The following is a 22,027-nucleotide window of genomic DNA, read 5'->3' as shown; positions in this document are numbered from 1 at the left end:
TGTGAGCAAGACTGACCAGGCAGATAAAGAGCTTCAGCTCAAGAACAGCTCTCTCTGTCGCTGGGGTTCTGGGCTCTCTCTCCTGCTTGACCAAGGAGAGCTGAGTCAAGTGAGAGCTAAGCAGGGGTGGTGTGCGGGACCCCCAACAGGATTGTTTGCTTATGGCTCTGCATTGTTTCACAGCAGCTCCCAAAGGAATCAGGGTTGGGGAGAGGAGATAGAAAGAAACAGACCCAAGGAAAAGTTGCAGTCAAGCTGAATTACAATATAGCATTACTAGTAGATGAAAAATGGACTCTGTGGTGAAGTGTAAGCAAGGCCTTGGATCAACAGGTTTGCTTGAAGAACTTTGGAAATACTACTGGATGACAGGGTAGACATCATGTAGGGTAACGTATGAGACAGCAGGCATCGTGTAGGAAGTTAAAAAGCAAATCTGACATAGGCACAATAGTGACATTTTTCCCAAAACACCTTTAACTCTAGGATCTACTTTTTGGACTTTTTTTTCCCCAGGATCTACCACCCAGTGCTGGTCACCACGGACACTCTCCCTACCACTCATATCTTGATGACCCTTAACTTATTGCATTTCTTTAGAGATGAGACCATGCTAATTAACATGTCAGTTACCTAATCTATGTTCCTGGGGGAAAGTTAGAACATATTTTCCCACTAGAGAACACACCCATAATTTAACAATACTTTTCTGTGTATCTATTATCATCATCATCATCATCATCATCTTACTAACCTGAAGGTTTGATGTTGCATGAGCTTTCAATCAGAAAGATTAAGTTCAAATCCTGGTTTTGCCACTGACTAGTTGAGTGTCTTTTTAGTAAATAATTTAACCCCTCTGAACCTCAGAACAGAGGGACTAACTTAAATCATGCTCCCAGGAGCACCTGAGTGGCTCAGTCCTTTAGGGTCTGCCTTCCACTCAGGTCGTGGCTCTCTGCTCAGCAGGAAGCCTGCTTTTCCCTCTCCCTCTGCCTACTGCTCTGCCTACTAGTGCATTCTCTTTCTCTGGCAAATAAATTAATAAAATCTCTCTCTCAAAAAACAAAGATGGTTTTCATAAGCAAAAAGGACAGGATATGCCGTGGGTTGGATGGGGCAGGCAAGAAGACGGAGGAACCACAGAAGCTCCCCAGGCTGTTGGCTTGAATGGACAATGTGTTTTCAAGGAAATTAAAATTTCAAGGTAATCCAAATGCAGCTGCAGTCCTACAACGGAGAGAGGGCATCATCCAAAGATGGCATGTGCCCTGACTCTTGCAAAGTGTTAAGGGGTTGAGAGAAAAGGAGGGAGACTGAATGAGCAGAGAGTGGTTTGGGGGACATGAAAGTGGTAGGGAGACCTGACTGGAGCAGAAAGTATGTGTGGGGAGGCAGCAGTCAGGGAGACTAAAATCCAGTAGGATGAGGACTAGGGCATGGCTTCTGGAGACACAAGAGGACACTGTTCTTGCCTGTAAACCCAACCAATGATAGAACGGCTCTACAAAGTTCCTGTGAAAATGAAACGGGTTAAAGCTGATACTATGCTCAGACCTTGACACATAGTAGGACCTTAATTAGTGCTCTATCATTGTTGTTATTGATTAACATTTTTACACTTACATATATTTATTTACATGTAGTATAGGTAGTATATATTATACATTATACACACATGTATGAGTGTGTATGTGTGCACACATAAGAATTGAAAGACAAGTGTGGAAATTCAGATTTGATATGAGAGAACATCTGCTGATGTTTCCTGAGAAAGGATCCACTGAATAATATTTAAAGAAGAAGGTGAACTCTGGCATTTGGGTCCAGAATGGTCTAGTGAGCAGAGATCCTTGCTCAATAATCCAAGAGCAACTAGAGAATTCAGGAAGCACCTACGCCATAGGCTGAGAACGTAAAGCTAGACTCTCCTTCGTCTGCCAAAGGAGAGCACTTCGGGACGCAGGCTGCAAAGAGTTCAATTAATAATCACAGTGGCCTTATATTACAGAGCCTCTTAAAAAAATATCTAAATTGACTTTCTGAATTCTCACATAGGAAGCCCTTTTCATAGCACATTGAGCCTCCTCTCAAGCTGAAGCAACTTATTTTAAATCTGTTTAAATCTTACAGTAAAGGGTAGCCACACTCTCTTTTATACCCACTCCTCTGGAGTGTCAATTCCATTGTGTTATAATAACTGGTTTGATTTTAATACATAAAAGGGAGCTCTGTCACTGAAATACAGTATGAGGATTCCAGTTTTTAAAAAGAAAACCGTAGGTTGGGAGGGATGAGAGTTTCAGCAGAAAGAACTTGATGAGTATTTACTCCAAATATAAATCTTAATAGGGAGGAAATAAAATATAAAATATATATCCAAACTCTTAAGAGAAAGAAGCATGATGCCAGGAATTGAAAATCTACTACAATGCGATACTACAATGTTGAGTTGAAGCCTCCATCAGCTTGGGTCTCCATAAGACTGGAATGAATGGTGTCTCCTGTAGACCCAAAGCATCAGTGAGAAATACTGTTAAGTGACCCATGAGCTTGTTTGTTACCACGGCACTGAGCCTATTTTGACTGTTAGCACCAGCTTCCGACTCTGGCCTCCCCAGGATTTCGCTTGGCTCAAGGGCTCTGAGTTATTTCACGTGGGATGGTTGTTCAGGATGCCCAAAGTCCCAAACTATCAGAAACAGAAATCTGGTATCAGGTAATTTTATTCAATTGGCGGGGGAGGGGGGGAGGGTGTTTTTCTTTGGCATATGAATGAAGCAGAAGATCTATCGGAACTTTCATCTTGTTGGTTCAACATGTGAGCAGCACACTCAGGAGGTAAAAATGAAGGTCCCATCCGGCTTACTTTGTTTTACTCTGTGTTCAAAGTTTGCACCCAAGCCTGCCTCATCATTGAATTAGTTTTTCTTATTTTTTTAAACAAAACCTCCAAGATATAATTCACATCCCATACAATTCAGCAATTTACAGTATACAATTTAATTGGTTCTTGGTATATTCACAGACAGATGCAGTCATCACCACAGTCAATTTTGGAACATTTTCTTCATCTTAAAAAGACACCTCATGTCCTTTAGCTCTTATTCCTGTGTATCCACATCTAGAAGGACTGGTGAGATGATCCAGTTACATATTCCTTCTCTCCAGGGAAAAAGAGAATTATGATCTCGTTTTACTAAAGTTCCCTATTGCGAGAAAAATAAGGGAAACCATCAGGGCCTTTCTTCGTGGGATTCCTTCTGCACAGGCCTCTTGCCTCCTCATGGCCAAGAACTTCCACAGTGCACAGAAGACTCCTGGAGACACTCATCCAAGTTAGACTCCTGCTTCACCACCACGCTTGGTTCATTTCCTTTGTAGCACATCTTATATGATCTTTGTTTTAATTTTATTAGGCATGGTTTATATACAATAACACATGTCCATTGTAAGCAAGCAGTTCAATGAGTTTTGACCAATGTGTATACCCCGTGCCACCATCGCAGTCAAGATATAGCACACATTCCATCCCCTCTCATAAGCCCTCCTGTTCTTCCAAATTCAGTCCTCTCCACCTCCATCCCAGGCAACCCTTTCTATATCACTACAGATTAGTTGTTTTTCTTTTTTTAATGTTCAGTCAGCCAATATATAGTTCTATAGATTAGTTTTGTCTGTTCTTGAATTTCATACTAATCGTAATTTAAATTGTTAGCTTAGCGAAATAAGTCAAGCAGAGAAAGACGACTATCATATGATCTCCCTGATATGAGGAAGTGGTGATGCAACATGGGGGCTTAAGTGGGTAGGAGAAGAATCAATGAAACAAGATGGGATTGGGAGGGAGACAAACCATAAGTGACTCTTAATCTCACAAAACAAACTGAGGGTTGCTGGGGGGAGGGGGTTTGGGAGAAGGGGGGTGGGATTATGGACATTGGGGAGGGTATGTGCTTTGGTGAGTGCTGTGAAGTGTGTAAACCTGGTGATTCACAGACCTGTACCCCGGGGGATAAAAATATATGTTTATAAAAAATAAAAAATTAATTAAAAATTTAAAAAAAATTGTTAGCTTACTTATTTTTTGTCTCTACTACTAAACTTTTTTTAAAAAAACAGGATTTTCTAGCACATCATGTCTAGCACAGAGCCAGACAGTGTCAGAAGGAATGAATCCCACATCATTCCATTTATCAACCCTGATTTTTTAGAAAACTGGAGAATCTAAGTATTTGATAGTAACCGCGAGGACTTTTTTGTGAGGGCTCAGGAGCAGGTGTCCCTTGTTCATCTCTTTTCCTTTCTTGCCCTCCCTGCCCTCCCCTTTTTCATCACAACAATGTCAAAAGTAGCCAAGCGGGGCGAAAAGCTGTATAGAAGACACATTCTTTTGCCTTTGGGCAAAACATATTATCATTTGGAATGAAAGGGTAGGAATAGCCTCATTCATTTGTAATGTTTTGTAACATTCAACTTTGAGCTTTCGACTTTGTCAATGAAGACAGTTCTCAGGGCTTCTTGCAAATCCATCCATGCCTCAGACAACAGGATATGAAATCAACTCAAACCACATCTCTACTTCCAAAAATACATTCAAAATGGGTGTCCTATTTGTCCAAATATTTGACAAAATATTTCTTAAAACCTTGCCTACCCTATGGGGGAAAGTTAGGAATTTTTTATTTTTTTAGATTTTATTTATTTATTTATTTGACAGACAGAGATCACAAGTAGGCAGAGAGGCAGGCAGAGAGAGAGGAGGAAGCAGGCTCTCTGCTGAGCAGAGAGCTCGATGTGGGGATCACAACCTGAGCAGAAGGCAGAGGCTTTAACCCACTGAGCCACCCAGGCGCCCCGATTTTTTTTTTTAAGACTGACTTATTTATTTGAAAGAGAGAGAGAAAGAGAGAGTGTGAGCAGGTGGGAAGGGCAGAGGGAAAGAGAGAATCCTTAAGCAGACTCCCTGCTGAGTGCAGAGCCTGACCTGAGACCCTGAGATCCTGTCCTGAGGCAAAATCAAGAGGTGGATGCTTAAGCTACTGAGCCACCCAGGGACTCCAAATTTTGACAGAATATTGTGACTGTAATACAATCAACACTTAAAGCATTATACCTATGAACTGGCCCCTCTCATTCAGGCACAGGAGAGGGTGGGGTCACGTTGGGCATCTCTACCGTACAGCCAGAGGAGCTGAGGTACAGAGACCCTTCGGTGGGGTGCTCTTTGTTGCTTCTTTGCGTGCATTCCCTGCAGGCAGTACGTGCAACCCCCTCCAGCCCAAGTTCTAAATCTCTTTCTCTCTCGACTATCTAGGACACATGAGAATTAACCTACTCATGTAGATTACAGGGCCCCAGCCCTCATTAACCTTAATATTGAAAGAAATACAGCTTTTGTGGCAGGAGAAGTGGAAATGCCCTTCCACTCAGTGCAAATAGCAACACTGGCATGAGCAGAGGAAACAAACTTTGCAGGAGGCAATTTATCCAATGGAGATGCTGGTTTCCTGTCAGTGAACATTTCCCGTATGTAATCCCCCTGGATTTCTAGACTCCTTTATAAAATGTTATAAAATTGCATCCCTAGGGTTATTATTGTTATTATTATTTTACAGTAGATCAAGGTGTTGTCTACACTGTATTTTCGTGATGTCCTTTGATTTGGTGACTCTGTCCCAAAATTCTTGTCTTCCTCTACAAGAGGCACTTGATTGCTATTTGTTGAACAATTGAAGAGCTGACACTTTATTCTTAAATACTGTAGTCAAACGTACCCTAGACTTTCGCTTTTCCAGATGCAGCCTCTTGGTCTCTGTTCCCTGCTTGCCGGGCCTGACCTGTACTTAAATGGGATTTAAGGACAAAGCAAATCTCAGCTATGTCCTTATCCCTTCTCTTTAGAAGTTGTTGCTTCTGTCAATGACACTGAGTTTGGGGGGGACAGTTACAATGTGGAGCGGATTAGAAGTGAGGAGACAAGACAGGATATAAATGCATAACCCTTGCAAATTAGAAAAATGTTTGGGGCGCCTGGGTGGCTCAGTGAGTTAAAGCCTCTGCCTTCGGCTCAGGTCATGATCCCGGGGGTCATGGGATGGAGCCCCACATCGGGCTCTCTGCTCAGCGGGGAGCCTGCTTCTCCCTCTGTCTGCCTCTCTGCCTACTTGTAATCTGTCTGTCAGATAAATAAATAAAATCTTAAAAAAAAAAAAAAAGAAAAGAAAAATATTTGAGGACTAGCTTGTGCCTTGGGGAAGGCAGAAACAGGAGACGAGTGGGGAAGAAGCAACCCAGACCATGACCGCTGATTGGCAGTACAAATGCTAGAAGCCAGTAAAGCCATAGAAGGGGGTGCCTGGGTGCCTGAGTCAGTTAAGTGTCTGCCTTTGGCTCAGGTCATGATCCCAGGTCCTGAGATAAATCCCAGGGCCCTGAGTTTGAGCCCATTGTTGGGTTCCCTGCTCAGCTGCTCCCTCTCTTCCCTGCTTATGCTCTCTCCTGCTATCTCTCTCTGTCTCTCAAATAAATAAATAAAAATCTTAAAATAAATAAATAAGCCCATGTAAGAAAAGTCGGGGAATTGGGTCATGCACAGGAAGCAGAAGTAGCTTATGAAACGTTCTCATTTTGTTAAGTGATACCCTCTTGCCAGACTAGGGTCTGACATTTCCAGGAAGGCTAGGCAAATAGCCATAACTGCTCATTCTCTTCCATTCAAACAGTCATGACTCTTCTCTTGGGTCAGGTCAACAGGCAAGTGTTCAGTTGTCCACCAGAATGATTTGATGTTGTTTAGAACTGTGTTTTTCAAACTGTAGGTCATGAGCCATTACATGAGTCTTGAAAGTAGTTGAATAGGCTCCAACCAACATTTTTTAAAAAGGAACCAAGCAGGGCAGAACACAGAAAACATCAGAGTATACTGTTTATAGTGAGGGGTAAATAATGTTTTGTGAACTCTGTTTTTAGTCTTTATGTGTATGCACTAGGTTGTAACATAAATTTTGTTTTATTTTGTTTCTTGTGGGGGTCTTGGGGGATCATGGTGAAAAAATATTTGAAAATTACTGGTTTACAACTCCCAATTTTCAGATATTCTTTTAAAAAACAATTTTATTGGAGGGATGCCTGGGTGGCTCAGTGGGTTAAAGCCTCTGCCTTCGGCTCAGGTCATGATCCCAGGGTCCTGGGAAAGCCCCACGTCGGGCTTTCTGCTCTGCAGAAAGCCTGCTTCCTCCTCTCTCTCTCTGCCTGCCTTTCTGCCTACTTGTGATATCTGTTTGTCAAATAAATAAATAAAATTTAAAACAAAACAATTTTATTGGAAATTGGAATTTCCAATTTTTATTAGAAATTGGAATTTCCAAATTTTATTGGAAATTTTATGGAAAATATCCATAAAAGTAATGACAATAATAAAACAGACCCTGTTGTATCCTCACCTAGTTTCCAAATTATCTTTCGTAGATAGTACTATCCATTCATTTACTTCAGTAATTTATTTTTATTTCTTTGTTCCACCTTACCAAATGCAGAGATTTCAGGCAGAATTGAAGTCATCCTTCCTGGTAAATGAAGTTGTGAATATTTCAGTTCGATGGACAACTTTATGGGAGGCCTCAGGAAACCCCTGGGAAAAACAAGTTTGGAAGGAGATCTGAGGCATACCTCACAAATTCTGCTTGCACTAGCACTGTGCCTTTTCTGGAGGAGGCAGTCGTGTCATCTGGTTTAGTTCAAAGTTCCCTTCCCCATTCCCTTTTTATCTCACCCACCTTTAGAGAACATGGAAGGGTAGAGCTGGGTGGAACCCAAGAACTCCTAGTCCAAACCTTTGTTTCACAGATGAAGGAACTAAACTCTAGGGGTGAGGACTGAGGTACCCAAGAGAGCCTCTCTTGTCTTGCTGTCTGTCACATCCCCTGCAGGAACCAGGCATCGGAGTCATAGACAGAAACCAGGATACAAGGAAGTCAAGGATTTCACTCAGAGCCTTGGATAATGTCATTAGTAAATGAGGAATAAACACGAAGACCCCTCCTTCCCTCTTAGTACTTTACTTCTTAGGATTGGACCAAGAAAGTCAATGTTTAGGTGGAGTGCATGAGTGTGGCGGGAGGGATAGACCAGGAGGGAGGAATCACTTATTTCCCTCATGGTCTTGTCCCTCTCTCCAAGGCCACTCCAAGCAGACAGATGTAGCCCTGCTGCATTATCAACGTCCTCCACACTTCAGCAGGCTTTTCCTGTTCCACCAGACCACAGCACCCAGCAGGTTCCCAAGAATGGCTCTAGGTGGTTTCTGACTTTATGTACAGGACTTAGCCTTCCCTTCCCAATCTCCAGTTTCAAGTGCAGTATGGAATTTGAACTAGGGGCAGAGCTCCTATGGAGAAAAAAACTAAAGTGAATTAAGTGAAGACCTTATAACGTAGGAGAAAGCCTACATTTTTGCCCCTGTATAAGAAGACAATTCCTATAAGGCTGAAGACTGGTGAAGTGTCTATATAGAGCACATACTTAGTAATCAGTAACCATTTAAAACCTTCTGCCTTAAGTTTTCAATTACTCCTACTTTTCACTCCAACTCCTCTTTGTCCTTTGTGACCTGCCCCCAACTTCAAAAAGAGAAGATAAGCCAGAGACTGAAACTCCCTCAATTTCCTACAGCAAACATGCACATTTAAGTCTCTCCATTAGAAAGCGCTCTGCTTCAACCCAATATTCCATTGGAGTTACTGTTCTCTTTCTCTTTTCCATAGCCAGACCCCTCAGAAGGACTGTCTCCTTTTCCTTAGGGCCCATTCACTTCTCAACCCACTCCAATCTGTCACCCGACTGAGAGAGCTCTTGTGAAGGGCTCTGATGACCTCCATGGTGCCTTGTCCAGAGAGCCTTTTTCAATCCTCATCACAACTGTTGACTGCTTCTTGTAGAAATACCTTATTTCCTGACTTACTCTTGATTTTCCTCCAACTCACAGCTCTTCTGTATACTTTGCAGGTTCACCTTCCACCTACCAGCTATAGCAGAAGTTGTTAGGGCAATGACTTGGGCCATCTCCCCATGCCACAGTGTCTCCCTAAGTTACTTTACCCATGACCCCAGAGATCGATTCCCACCTTTACGTTTCAAACATTTATATTCAATTACCTCCTTGAATCTCTAGCTGGTGCTCAGAGGCACTTGAAATTCAACTTGTCCAAAAGCAAACTCAAAATCTTCATCTCCAAATGTGGTCTTATTCTCACGTCTCTGAAAGCCACGCAGGGATGCCAGAGACTCATCTTTGCACTTCATTCTGCCTCACTTCTCATGGCCAATCTATCAGCCAGTCCTTTTGAATGTTCTTCTAAAAAATCTCTTGATTCTGGTGGAATGAATTTCACCTTCTCCTCCTCCTTCTCCTCACAGTCGCAGTCTCACCCGACACTACAATAACTCCCACACATATCTTGCTCCCCCATCCTCTCTCTACACGGAATCAAGAGCAATCTTTTAGTACTGCAATTCTGATCAATCTCTCCCTACCAAATAAAACCTCTCAATGGCTCTGAGCTGCTTTAAAGGTGAAGACCAAGCTCTTCAAGCAGCCTGAAAGACCTAAATGGTGTGGCCCTCTCTTCTTGTCCAACCCCCTTCTTGTACTTCTTTCCCAACTGCAGCCCTACTGCCCTATATATGTCTACACCCACTGCCAGGGTTTTGCATATGGTCATCTCTCTATTTAGAATGCTACCTTCCTCCCCACTCCTGAACTCCCCCACCGCCCTCCTTGAATTTACCACAGTTATAACTTATGTCTTTAAGAATAATTATTTGTTTAACATCTGCCTTCCCTTCTGACCATTAGTTCTGGGAGACAGGAAACCTGTCTGTTTCTGCTCATTGTATCATCTTCAACACTTAACATTAGGCTGCCATACAGGTGTTTAAAATTTTTTCAGATAAAAGAAATTTTTTTTCAGTACCAAATTCCTTTGTACTCCTCCTCAGCTCCCTTCTCTGGCTTTTGGGTTTCCTTGGTTTTTTTTTTTTTTTCCATTCTCCTGAAACTGGTGCCTGTTCTTCTGACGCACGATTCTGTGGTTTTTGTTTGTTTGTTTTATTTGTGAGCAAGGGAGGGTGCTGGGAAGGGCAGAGGGAAAAGGAGAGAAAGAATCTTAAGCAGGTACCTTCCTCAGTACAGAGCCCTACATGGGGCTCCATCTCACAAATCTGAGATCATGACCTGAGCCTAAATCAAAAGCTGGATACTTAATTGACTGACTGAACCATCCAGGCACCCCTGATTCTGTGATTTTTATACATTTCCCAAATATCCATATATCTGATAAATATCCTTGTAGAAAATATGAGCCATGGTCTCCTGTAGTTTACATTTAAAAATTAAGCCATATTCTACTTACCACCCAGCGTCTAGCTTTTTTCACTCAACAAACATTTAGTTTTTGAGATCTATTTTCATTGATATAGATACAGATGAAGATCAATTTCATTCATTTTTATTACTAGATAGTATGCATCAAATGAATTAATCAGATTTTGATACTTCTATCATTGCATTTTGTGGTTTTAAAAATTTATTATCTTTTTGTTTGGTTTGGTTTCCTTGTCTTCCTTTACTGACAAATATAGACTGAATGTTTGTGTCCTCCCAGAATTCATATGTTAAAGCCCTAATCCCCAGTGTAATGGTATTTGGGGGTAAGGTCTTTAGGGGTAGTGAGATTTAGATGAGGTCATGAGGATAGGGTCCTCATGATGTGATTAGTGCCTTTATAAGAAGAGACGCTGAGAGCCTGCTTTCTCTCTCCTACATCTGAGGCGTTAGCAAGTAGGTGGTCATCTGTAATCCAGAAAGAGAGCCCTTACTAGGAACTGTATAGGCCAGGAGTTTGATCTTGGACTTCCAAGAACCTAGAGAAAATAAATTTTTGTTGTTAAAGCATCCAGTTATGGTATTTTGTGATGGCAGCCTGAGCAGACTAAGATAATGACTTCTAGTGAATTGCTGTTTTCTCTACTAATCTGGAAGTTTTAGATTCCATTTCTATTCATTTGTGTTTCTCTTAAGCATTTAATATACATTTAACTCAACCCAATCAAAAGTTATATTCTATTCCTTCTTGTTAAGGTTGGTTTTTTTATTTGTTTTTGTCACGACTTTGCCCACAGTAAGTATTTACAGTATATACTTACTTTTAAAAACAAGATTGCCTTTTTCCATAATTTTTTTTCTCATATTACATTTCTTTCTTGATTGATAGTTCTCCATAATTCTTTTAGTGACGGCCTATAAAGAGGAAACCCTTTCATTCTTTGTCTCAAAAACATATTTTGCTCTCACTTTCTAATATATTTGAGTATATAGGCATAGAAAAATCACTGCACAGCAGTGTTTATATCTGGATGGAGAAACAACTGGTAGTTTCCTTCAGCTACTTGCGTGCTCTAATTCTTCTAAGCTGAATATTACTTGGATAATTTCTCAAAAGTTAAAAAGTACCCAATGAAACACAGTAAAACATGAAGCACTTTGACCACCAGCCCATCAAACCAGTGCCAGATTTCATGTATTCTGATCATGTTTCTGCAAGATTTTCTTCAGGAGAAAGAACCACGAAGGTGATACCGTTGCCATGGTACCATGTAAGTAGTTCCCTTAGATATCAAAATGGAAGAGTCACGTCACTCTAGGCTCAGGTTTCACTTACTCAGGGCTGCATTTATTTGCAAAACTTCAATGCAAATGGGTCTTTAATCCTGCTTTCTACGTGATATTAGAAATTCTCCTCAGTGACGGAATGGAACGTCTGCCTTCATGTGAGCCTTGAGGCTGAAGTGTGGAAGAATCATAGCCAGCACCCACTGTACTTGGGAAGTGTGGCTATAGCCCCTCTCGGCTTCCAAAGCAGATTTTTTTTTATGCAAATGATGCTCCAGTTGGCGTTGAGAGCCGCATCTGTGCCTGGGATGGAAATCCAGAGCGCAATCCTGGTCCCCTTCAGAGTCACCAGATCTCAAAGAACCACAGTGAAAATTAGATTTCTAGAGAGAGATCACAGCCAGTGACACTGAGCTAACTGAGCTAACATCATTTTTCCAGCTGCTTGAGGATCTGGTCAGCTGGAGAAATCTGAATTCTGTTCACACAGAATTTCAGTTAGTCAATTAGTCCACGCTGCTATTTTATTTTTAGCAGATTATGTTTAGATTCTTGTTTTCTCTTGGGTTTAGGTTTAAAAAAAAATTTTTTTCCCCCTGGCTCTTATCATACTGCATCCTGCAGATTATGTGGGCTCCAAATCAGCTTCTTGTCTTTGTAGTCAGTAGATTTCTTTAAGAGAAAAAACAAAAACAAAACCAAAAAATAGCCAATCCACCCCTGACATCAAAACTCATTTAGTAACATGCACCTGCAAAGTGGCCATGAAAAAGTTAACAGAATGCAGACATTTTACCTTGAATCCAGTATACATGCATTGTTTTTGGGCTTTTCTTACTGGAGAATTCCAATGAATGCTTCAACATGAAAAATACAATTGTGGGACCTCCACAGAACAGATGGGGGAGCACATGCCTTTACTCTTGTGCTCTTCTGAGATCTCACTGATAGGATAGTAAAGGGATTTTTAAGAAGACATAATCTATAAAGATAAAGAGAACTGAAAACTGGAAAGCAGATAGATAAGTGATAATCTATCTAAGCAATCAGCTGTAGAAAAAGCTGAGTACCAACTATTTTATTCAGCAGAAACTCATTTCCCTTCTCCACTTTGTAAAGGTTTAGGAACTAGGAGTGAAGAAAGGGTAACGATAGAGCTGAAACCAAGATGATTGCTTAAAAGTTCATTTAAGAAGAAATTTAAATTCTATTATCTCCTTCCCCACTCCAAACAGCCAAGTAACTGCCTTTCCTCCATGCTGGTGGAAAACTGGATGCTTAATCTCTGGAGAGGGTCTCTGGGGTCGGGGAACTTAGTCACAGCTGACCATGGGGAGACAATATTGCCAAGGGAATGATGACACATCATCATTTGCGCTCTGACTGTTAAAACCGCCAGCTCACTACTGTCCCTGGCCCCCAGAATGCTAGAAGCCAGGTCTAAAACCCCAGGAAGGATACTTAGTGGAAGAATCTGACCAGCCCCAAAGAAAGAAAACAAAAACAAAAACAGAAACAAAAAACCAAATCAGAGGTTTTTAACTAAATGATCTGAGGAGATACCCAGATTTCTCAGCCAAGATTACTCACATTTTGGGGAGGATAAGTCTTTGCTGTGGGGGGCTCTCCTGGGCATGTAGGGTATATAGCTGTAAACCTGGGATCCGCCCACCAGATGCCTGTAACCCTGTTCTATCCTGGAACCCACAGTCAGCAGCCCCACTACTACACTTAGAGTTTCCAGTCCATTTCATTGTGCTTCATTCACTCTTAACCATGACCTGACCACTACAAGTCAGAAGATACAAGAGGAGAAACATGGAGACAAAAAATGAACTTTAAAAGAAGTTAAGAAGATGGGCCCCTGGGTGTCTCAGTCATTAGGCGTCTGCCTTTGGCTTGGGTCATGACCCCAGTCCTGGGATGGAGCCCTGGGTCAGGCTCCCTGCTAGGTGGGAAGCCTGCTTCTCCCTCACCCACTCCCCCTGTTTGTGTTTCCTCTCTTGCTATGTCTCTCTCTGTCAAATAAATAAATAAAATCTTTTTAAAAAGATTTTATTTATTTATTTGACAGAGATCACAAGTAGGCAGAGAGGCAGGCAGGGAGAGAGAGGAGAAAGCAGGCTCTCAATGTGGGGCCCAATCCCAGGACCCTGGGATCATGACCCGAGCCTAAGGCAGAAGTTTTAACCCACTGAGCCACCCAGGCTCCCCAAATAAATAAAATCTTTAAAAAAAAAAAAAAAAAAAGGAAGGTAAGAGAAATTAGACCACAGAGGGAAAAGAAAACCTCAAAAATTATAGTTATTATCCTGAGAGTGGAGGAGAGAGAAAGATACAAGACAGTGCAAAAAAACTTCTTGCAAATTAAAATTATGATTATAGAAATTTTAAAAATAAAATAAAAGGAATACAAGAAAAAGTTGAGGAAATCTCCCAGAAAGCAAAACAAAGAGAATTAAAGAGGAAGATCAAAGGTAGATGACAGGTCCAGAAGAACCAATATCCAATAAATTCTAACAGAAGAGAACAGAAAAAAATAGAGGTGAAGGTCAGAACGAAATCATCAACAAAATAATCTAAGAACCTTTCCCACAACTGAGATGCATGAGCTCGTAAATTGAAAGGGTCTTCTGAATATCTAGCACAGTAGATGAAGAAAAGATGGACGTTAAGGTGAATGACTGAAACTTGAGAACATTAAGATCAAAGAGAATATCTGGAAAAGTCCTCTAAAGAAAAAGTTGCACACAAGAATGCAAGAATGAGAATGTCTTTGAACTTCAGATATAATACTGGAAGCTGTAAGACCACAGAGAGATGCCTATACATTCTGAAGGAAATGACCATGCAACAGGAGATTGAAGTCAATTACAGATGTCAGAGGTCTCCAACATTTTCTTCCCCAGGGCTCTTCCTCAGAAAACTAATAGTCTCCTACAAAAGAAGAAAACAAGGGCAAACGTTTGCACACAGGAAAGAGGGGATTGGAATTCCCAGGATGATGGTGAAGGTACTTCCTAGTACATCAATTGTTCACTTCTCTAATCAGTCCAGATTGGAGAAGTCAAAAGTTCTGGAAGAAATTTCTCCAAGAAAATGTAATTGACAGAACATGGTGTATTCAAGTATTTTGACAGGTAACTGGGACAGAGAATTTGGGGCTGAAGAAACGATAAGAAGACCCTGGAAAAATAAGCCAACCAAACAAAAATGATCAGACCAGGGAGAATAAAATTTTGCACCAAAAAAAGAGAAATTATGGAACTCTGCAAGACTAAGTTGGGAATGGTAGTTACACAATACATTGTAAACTCTATCTGCTCAACAAAATTATAATATAGTTATATCAGGAAGATGGTAGAACAAGAATACTGAATCCTCTTCTTCCATTAAAGGAGGTTAGATTGTGCCTAATACTTGATCAGTCTTTGTGTAGATTGGCACAGATGTTATTTCATAGATACATGTATATGTTGATTTCATGGTTTCATCCAGTTGGACCAAAACGTATTGGCTAAAGAATTAGATTTGTATGGGGCATCTGGATGACTCAGTTGGTTAAATATCTGCCTTTAGTTCAGGTCATGATCCTGGGGTCCTAAGATTGAGCCCCACATTGGGTTCCAGCCCCGTATTGGGCTCCCTATTCAATAAGGAGTCTGCTTCTCCCTCACCCTCTGCCCCTCCCCACCCTACTCATGCTCTCTGTCTAAAATAAATAAAATTAAATTAAAAAAACCATTAGACTTGTGTGCAGTTCTTGGCTTAGCCATTTCCTACTTGAATGAGTTCAGTGGGTCATTTTAACATCTCTAAGCTTCTAAAATGAAAGATAGTATTCAATGAACAAACAATGATTGAGCAATTCCCATAAGTTCTGGGGTAGGAAGATGAAATACACAAACCTTGACTAGGAATCCAAGGAGGGAGGCAGACAAGGAAGCTGAAAGGATATGTGCAAAGTGCTGAGGAAGCACAAAGGGGGAAGTACAGGCTGACATTTATTAAGCACTCACTGTGTGCCATGGAATCCTCCCAGCAACCCACTGATCCTACTATCAATTTTTCAGTGAAGGATATCAACACTCAGAAAGCCTAAATAATTGAACCCAAATGGTACAACTAGAAACCAGCTACAGAGCAGGATTTAAGCCCCAAACTTTCATGCTATCATGTCATTATCTCTTTAGAAACATGTGCCCCCTAGAAGACATACAAATGCTTAACATACTCACGAAAAAATGATCAACATCATTCATCATCAGGGAAATACAAATCAAAGCCACCGTGAGGTATTACCTCACCCCTGTCAGAACTGCTAGAACTAACAACTCAGGAAACAACAGATGTTGGTGAGGATGCAGAGAAAGGGGAACACTTGTACACCATTGGGGTGTACAAGCTGGTGCAGCCACTATGGAAAACAGTATAGAGGTCTCTCAAAAAGTTAAAAATAGAGCTACCCTATGACCCAGCAATTGCACTACTGGGTATTTATCCAAAATACACAAAAGTGCTAATTCAAAGGGGGTACATGCACCCCAATGTTTATAGCAGCAGCATCAACAATAGCCAAATTATGGAAAGAGCCCAAATGTCCATCCACTAATGAATGGATAAAGAAAATGTGGTATATATATGCATGTGTATACACACAAAATATAACTTTATATATATATATACATATATATAAAGTGATTTTATATATATGGAATATATATATATGTGTGTGTGTGTATATATATATATATATATATAGTGGCATACACACACAGACACACACATAATATAGGAATATTACTCACCCATGAAAAAGAATGAAATCTTGCCATTTGCAACAATGTGGATGGAACTAGAGTGTATTAAGCTAAGCAAAATAGATCAGTCAGATTAAGATAAATATCATATGATTTCACTCATGTGTGGAATTTAAGAGACAAAACAGATGAATATACAGGAGGGGAAAGAAAAATAAAATAACACAAAGAGTGGGCAAACCATAAGAAACTCTTAGCTACAGGAAATAAACTGAAGGTTACCAGGGAGGGGGTGGGTGGAGGAGGGGGCATAATTGGGTGATGAGCATTAAGGAGGGCACTTGTGATGAACACTAGGTATTATATATAAGTGACAAATCCCTAAATTCTACTCCTGTAATGAATACTACACCGTATGTTAACTAAGTTGAATTTGAAAGGAAAGAAAGAAAGACAGAGGAAAGAAAGAAATTCTCCCTAAGGGACACAAAGCCTAACAAGAAAAATGTTAAGATCAGAAAGGATTCCTGAGAAGGTGGTTGTCTGAGGAGAGAACTGATGGATTCTGCTGGCCATGGAAAAACCTGCATGCTAAGCCTCTATCTCTTGGACCAGTTTTCTATGGCTGCTCTATTTATGAAGCATTTAAGTACTAAGTATTTACTTTTCTTAGTAAATATTCGAGTGCCTATTACATTCCAGATATTGTGCTCAGTGCTGAAGGATATAAAGGTAAAAGCAAAACAAATAAAAAATAAAACAGCTCCTGCTCTGGATAAGCTTAGGGTCTATTGGTGAGGACGATAACTATTCAGCATGGAAAATGATATGCTGGGAGCACCTAACGAAATTGTGCAGGGGATATGGTGGGGAAGGAGAGGGTCTTCCCAGAGGGCATAGCTGGACTGAGTCTGGAGGAACAAGCAGGAGTCAGGAGAAGGCAGCAGAGCGAGGCCACCCATGTGGGCCATCACAGTGACCTATGGGTGCAACAGAGCATTTCAGGAACTCACCTACTGCTCATTGTATTTATTCTGGGCCTGCCAAGGAGGTTTGTGAATATCTTCAGTGATAGCAAACCCATTCTTTGAAGGGGAATTTGATTTTGTAAAAAACCAAAAGTTACTGGATATTTATGGATAACACAAGGAAACCTTCCAACTTGTATGCTGGAGAAGCAGAAGGAACCCAAATCCCAGCTCACAGTTGCCAAGAAACTCTACACGATGCAGGTGCAAATCATTTCCCCCCCTCTTTTAAATTCAGATTCATTAAAATATGTATTTTCAGAAGCCTCTAATGAAAATAAATTGAGTAATCAGGCTGGCTCATACAGCTTATAGTAAAAAACGAGGTGTGATTTTTTTCAAGTAATGAGAATCTTTTTACATGCTAACAAGGGGTTCTGGAGACAATTCTAAAAGAGGATTCTCAGAAATAGTTTGAGTTATGGCACCAAATTTGGAATATATTTATATTCTCCTAGGAAAACAACTTTCATCTGTGTTCCATTCCCCAGGATTTGTTTATCAACAGCAGTGTTGATCTCCTTAGTTTCATTTGATAATGGTGCCATCTTTAAACAATATTATTCAAGGGGCGCCTGGGTGGCTCAGTGGGTAGGGCCTTTGCCTTTAGCCCGGGTGGTGGTCTCAGGGTCCTGGGATCAAGCCCCGCATCGGGCTCTCTGCTCAGCTGGGAGCCTGCTTCCCCCTCTCTCTCTCTGCCTGTCTCTCTGCCTGCTTGTGATCTCTGTCTCTCAAATCAATCAATAAATAAAATCTTTAAAAAAAATATATCATTCAAAAGAAATGGGCAAAATCACAGGAAATTTCCAAATACTAATGTCCTCTTCCTCTTTCAAAGAGCCCTACCATCCACCTGAGCTTTTTTCTCGTCTTTGCTGAACTGTAGGACTGAGGCAAAACAGAAGCTTCTAGGGCAAAAAAAAAAAAAAAAAAAAAAAAAAAAAAAAAAAAAGCTGCACAGGAACCCTGTCCTCCTTAATTGGGAGGCCCACTCTTCCTATTTCTTTGAAATTGCGCAGTGCCAAGGGGCTGCATTCCACAATTTGTTTACTGTGCTCAGAGACTAACGTGTTTGAAAGAGGCATCACAATTAGTAATGCCCTTAAGATTCTACTAATCATGGAGGTATTTATGCTGACCATTACAATCAGGGCCTATTTATTTCCTACATAATTAAAGAAGAGTATGAATTCAAGATGGTTCCTGAGAAGTCATCTAGCTCATTAACCTGAGAACACACATGGTTCAATACCAGAGTTGTTTCCCTGGTGTAGTCCCATAGTCCCTGAGGGAAGGCAAGGGTGGGAGTGGGTGTGACTTGAGTTAACCCTTCACCAGTGGTTTGTCATCCCGTTTCTGGGCACCTGCTTTTTTGTACCCGCCTCAATCTATTCTCTCTCTAATACACATGCACTGAGCTCTAGGAAACAAATCTAGGGTTGCCTGGGTGGCTCAGCCGGTTAAGGGGCTGCCTGCGGCTCAGGTCCCGATCTCAAGGTCCTGGAACAGAGATTCACATGGGGCCCCCTGCTCGGCGGAGAGCCTGCTTCCCCCCTCCCTCTGCCTGCCGCTCTATCTACTTGTGCTCTCTCTCTCTCTGTCAAATAAATAGATAAAATCTTAAAAAACAAAACACAACAAAAATAACCCTAATCATGTCACTAGCCTCTTCTCGAGCTCTTGAAAGTAGCACTTTACACTTAGGAAAAATACCAATATCTTTACCCTAGCCTATAAGGCTCTGTTTGATGAGACCCCTGCCTCCTTCCCCAGCCTGTTGCAAGCCTCCTCTGCATCTCACTGTATGAACCAACCCTCGAGGCTTCACAGTTCTTTGAATGTGCTACTCTCTCCTACTCCAGGGTCTGTGCACTACGTTTCCTGAGCTTAGACTCATCCTTTCCACCCTTCTCACCTGGTTTACAATTACTCTTCCTTTGGATCTCAGCTGAAGAATGCCTTTCGTCCCCCAACCCTTACCCACAAGGCTGGGCAGCCCCTCCCTGCCCTATCATATATTCAGGGCTGAATATTTCAAGAGCTATCCATTGGTAGCACTTATCACAGTTTTAAAATTATACATGACAGGAGTGACTGGGTGGCTCAGTTGTTCAGCGTCTGCTTTCAGCTCGGGTCATGATCCCAGGGTCCCTGCTCAGTGGGAGGCTTGCTTCTCCCTCTCCCCCTCCCCCTGCTTCTGTTCCCTCTCTCGCTGTGTCTCTCTCTGTCAAAAAATAAATAAATAAAATCTTTAAAGTCACGCATGACAATTGGTTCATTTGTATATATCTCTCCTACTAGATTTTAAACTCCATGAGGTCAGGGACTATATCATTTTACTCACTACCGTATCCCCCTGGCACGTACTAGGCAGTGAGTAAATCTTCACTGAACAAACATGAATGTGAGTGCCAAGAATCTATATGTGCAAAGATCAGCTATTAACGGGTTGGTGGAATTTGGTTGCAACAATGTACATATGTTTATATCTATTTATTGATTTTTTTAATGTTTACTCTAGTGACGTGAAAGAGGAGGAGAGAATGTAACTAGTTGATAGAGTGAACAATGTCCTATTTCTCTGTGTCCATTCTTCATTCATTTCTGTTCCTTCAGATCTCACAAGATGGAAAAACTTCCTTTTTATTGAAACAACTGGCGTTATATAATTTCCTTAGAGGGAGAACCGTTTTGGTTTTGGTTGCTGCAACAACACAAAAGACTGTGATTAAAAATTTAGGCTAAGAAATGAGTCCCCTTTCCCCAACACTTCCCTACTCCACCAAACAGTGGCAGAAAAATACAGCCCAGGCACAAGGCTTTCTCACCATCTGACCTTTGCAGAGAAACTCGAGAAAACAGCAACTAATTCAGCTCTTTGGTGATCTTAGGTGATCTCGCTTGTATACCAATTATCACAACTTGGTTATTAACTTGAATTACATGACATTTTTTTAAAAATATTTTATTTATTTATTTTACAGAGAACACAAGCAGGCAGAGAGGCAGGCAAAAAGAGAGAGAGAGAGAGAGAGAAGCAGGCTCTGCACTGAGCAGAGAGCCCGATGCGGGGCTCAATCCCAGGACCCCAGGACCATGACCTGGGCCGAAGGCAGAGGCTTTAACCCGCTGAGCCACCCAGGCGCCCCACATGACATTTTTTTTTTAAGATTTTATTTATTTATTTTAGAGAGAGAGAAAGAGATATTACACATGAAAGCATGGAGAGGGGCAGAGGGAAAGGAAGAGAGAGAGAATCCTAAGCAAACTCTGAGCTAACTGTGAACCCAAATCAGGACTCCATCTCACAACCCTGAGACCATGACCTGAGCTGAAACTGAGGGTCGGACATTTAACCGAATGAGCCACCCAGATACCCCTATAATAGTACATTTTTGAAATGGAGACTACTAACAAGTATCCGACCCGGGGAAGTCTATGCTTTTGACTGAAATATCTATATTATATCTATATTATAGATAATGGGCAGCAGAATTGAAATTTTATTATAAACAACAACGTATTTGATGTACGCTCTTACCTTAAAGGAAGTCTGTCCCACCTCTGCGTGAAATAGAAAAGAGTAACTTAATTATTGACATCATGAAAGAAACAGTGATGCTAGAGAACAAAACACATGGGCTGTTGTTCTTCTTGTGCTGCAAATGAAAGATGTAATCGGATGCAATCATTTCATTAATACACACATGGCCCTGTGCTGGAAATATGAGGAGCAGATGGCCAGGAGCGGACTGAGATGAAATGAGATGGGTGTTTGCAGTTTAGCAACTAACTACTTAGCCCGTGTGGATTATACTAAGTACTTACAGAACCACAGGAACACATTTTCAGAATGAAATTCTGGCATTATGTCCAGAAGCACCATTCCCAGCATGAGGAGAAAGCCTGCTTTTTTGGGCTCCCACAGGGCTGTTGTGTCTAAGAAATTGGTGGTGGGTATTACTGCACTAGTGCTCAAACCTGACTCCATACTGGAGTCACCTGGAAAGTTTAAAAAAAAAAAAAATCAAGGCATTGAGCTCACCTCCAGAAATGCTGCTTTAATTGGTCTGTGTGCCACAACCTAAGCATCGGGATTTTCCGAAGCTCTCCAGGTGACCCTAACACGCAGTAAAATTTAAGAACCATTGTGTTCATGTAATTCCTGTATTTTCACAAGTTGGACCACTCTACAGATCAATAAAAGAAGCAAGTACTTGTGTGGTGTGATTTGAGGAGGCTCGGAACATCGCTTACCCCCAAATAGCTATTCTCTTCTTCAATACGATGTTTGGAAAACTACCCAGAAATGTTTATTTCTTTGAATGAAGGCTTTACAAGTTAAATGAGGATAATTCCTCTGAGAAGGATAATACATTAAGTGGTTATCAGTTATTAACACCCTGGTATGCTTGTTTATCGGATTACTTTCCATTTACGGTGGTGACGTGAGGGGTGGGGAGTGGGTAAATCACGCAATGGGAAGCTCAAAGGTCACCAGCTTGAGGACTCAAGGGGAGTTCCAGGGATGGGAGATAGGACCAAAGGAAGTCTATAGTCAGGTGGAA

Source organism: Mustela putorius, unplaced genomic scaffold, assembly GCF_011764305.1.
Source record: "Mustela putorius furo isolate JIRA1106 unplaced genomic scaffold, ASM1176430v1.1 tig00003898_pilon_pilon_pilon, whole genome shotgun sequence".
Taxonomy (NCBI): domain Eukaryota; kingdom Metazoa; phylum Chordata; class Mammalia; order Carnivora; family Mustelidae; genus Mustela; species Mustela putorius.
Note: the sequence above shows the minus strand (reverse complement) of the source record.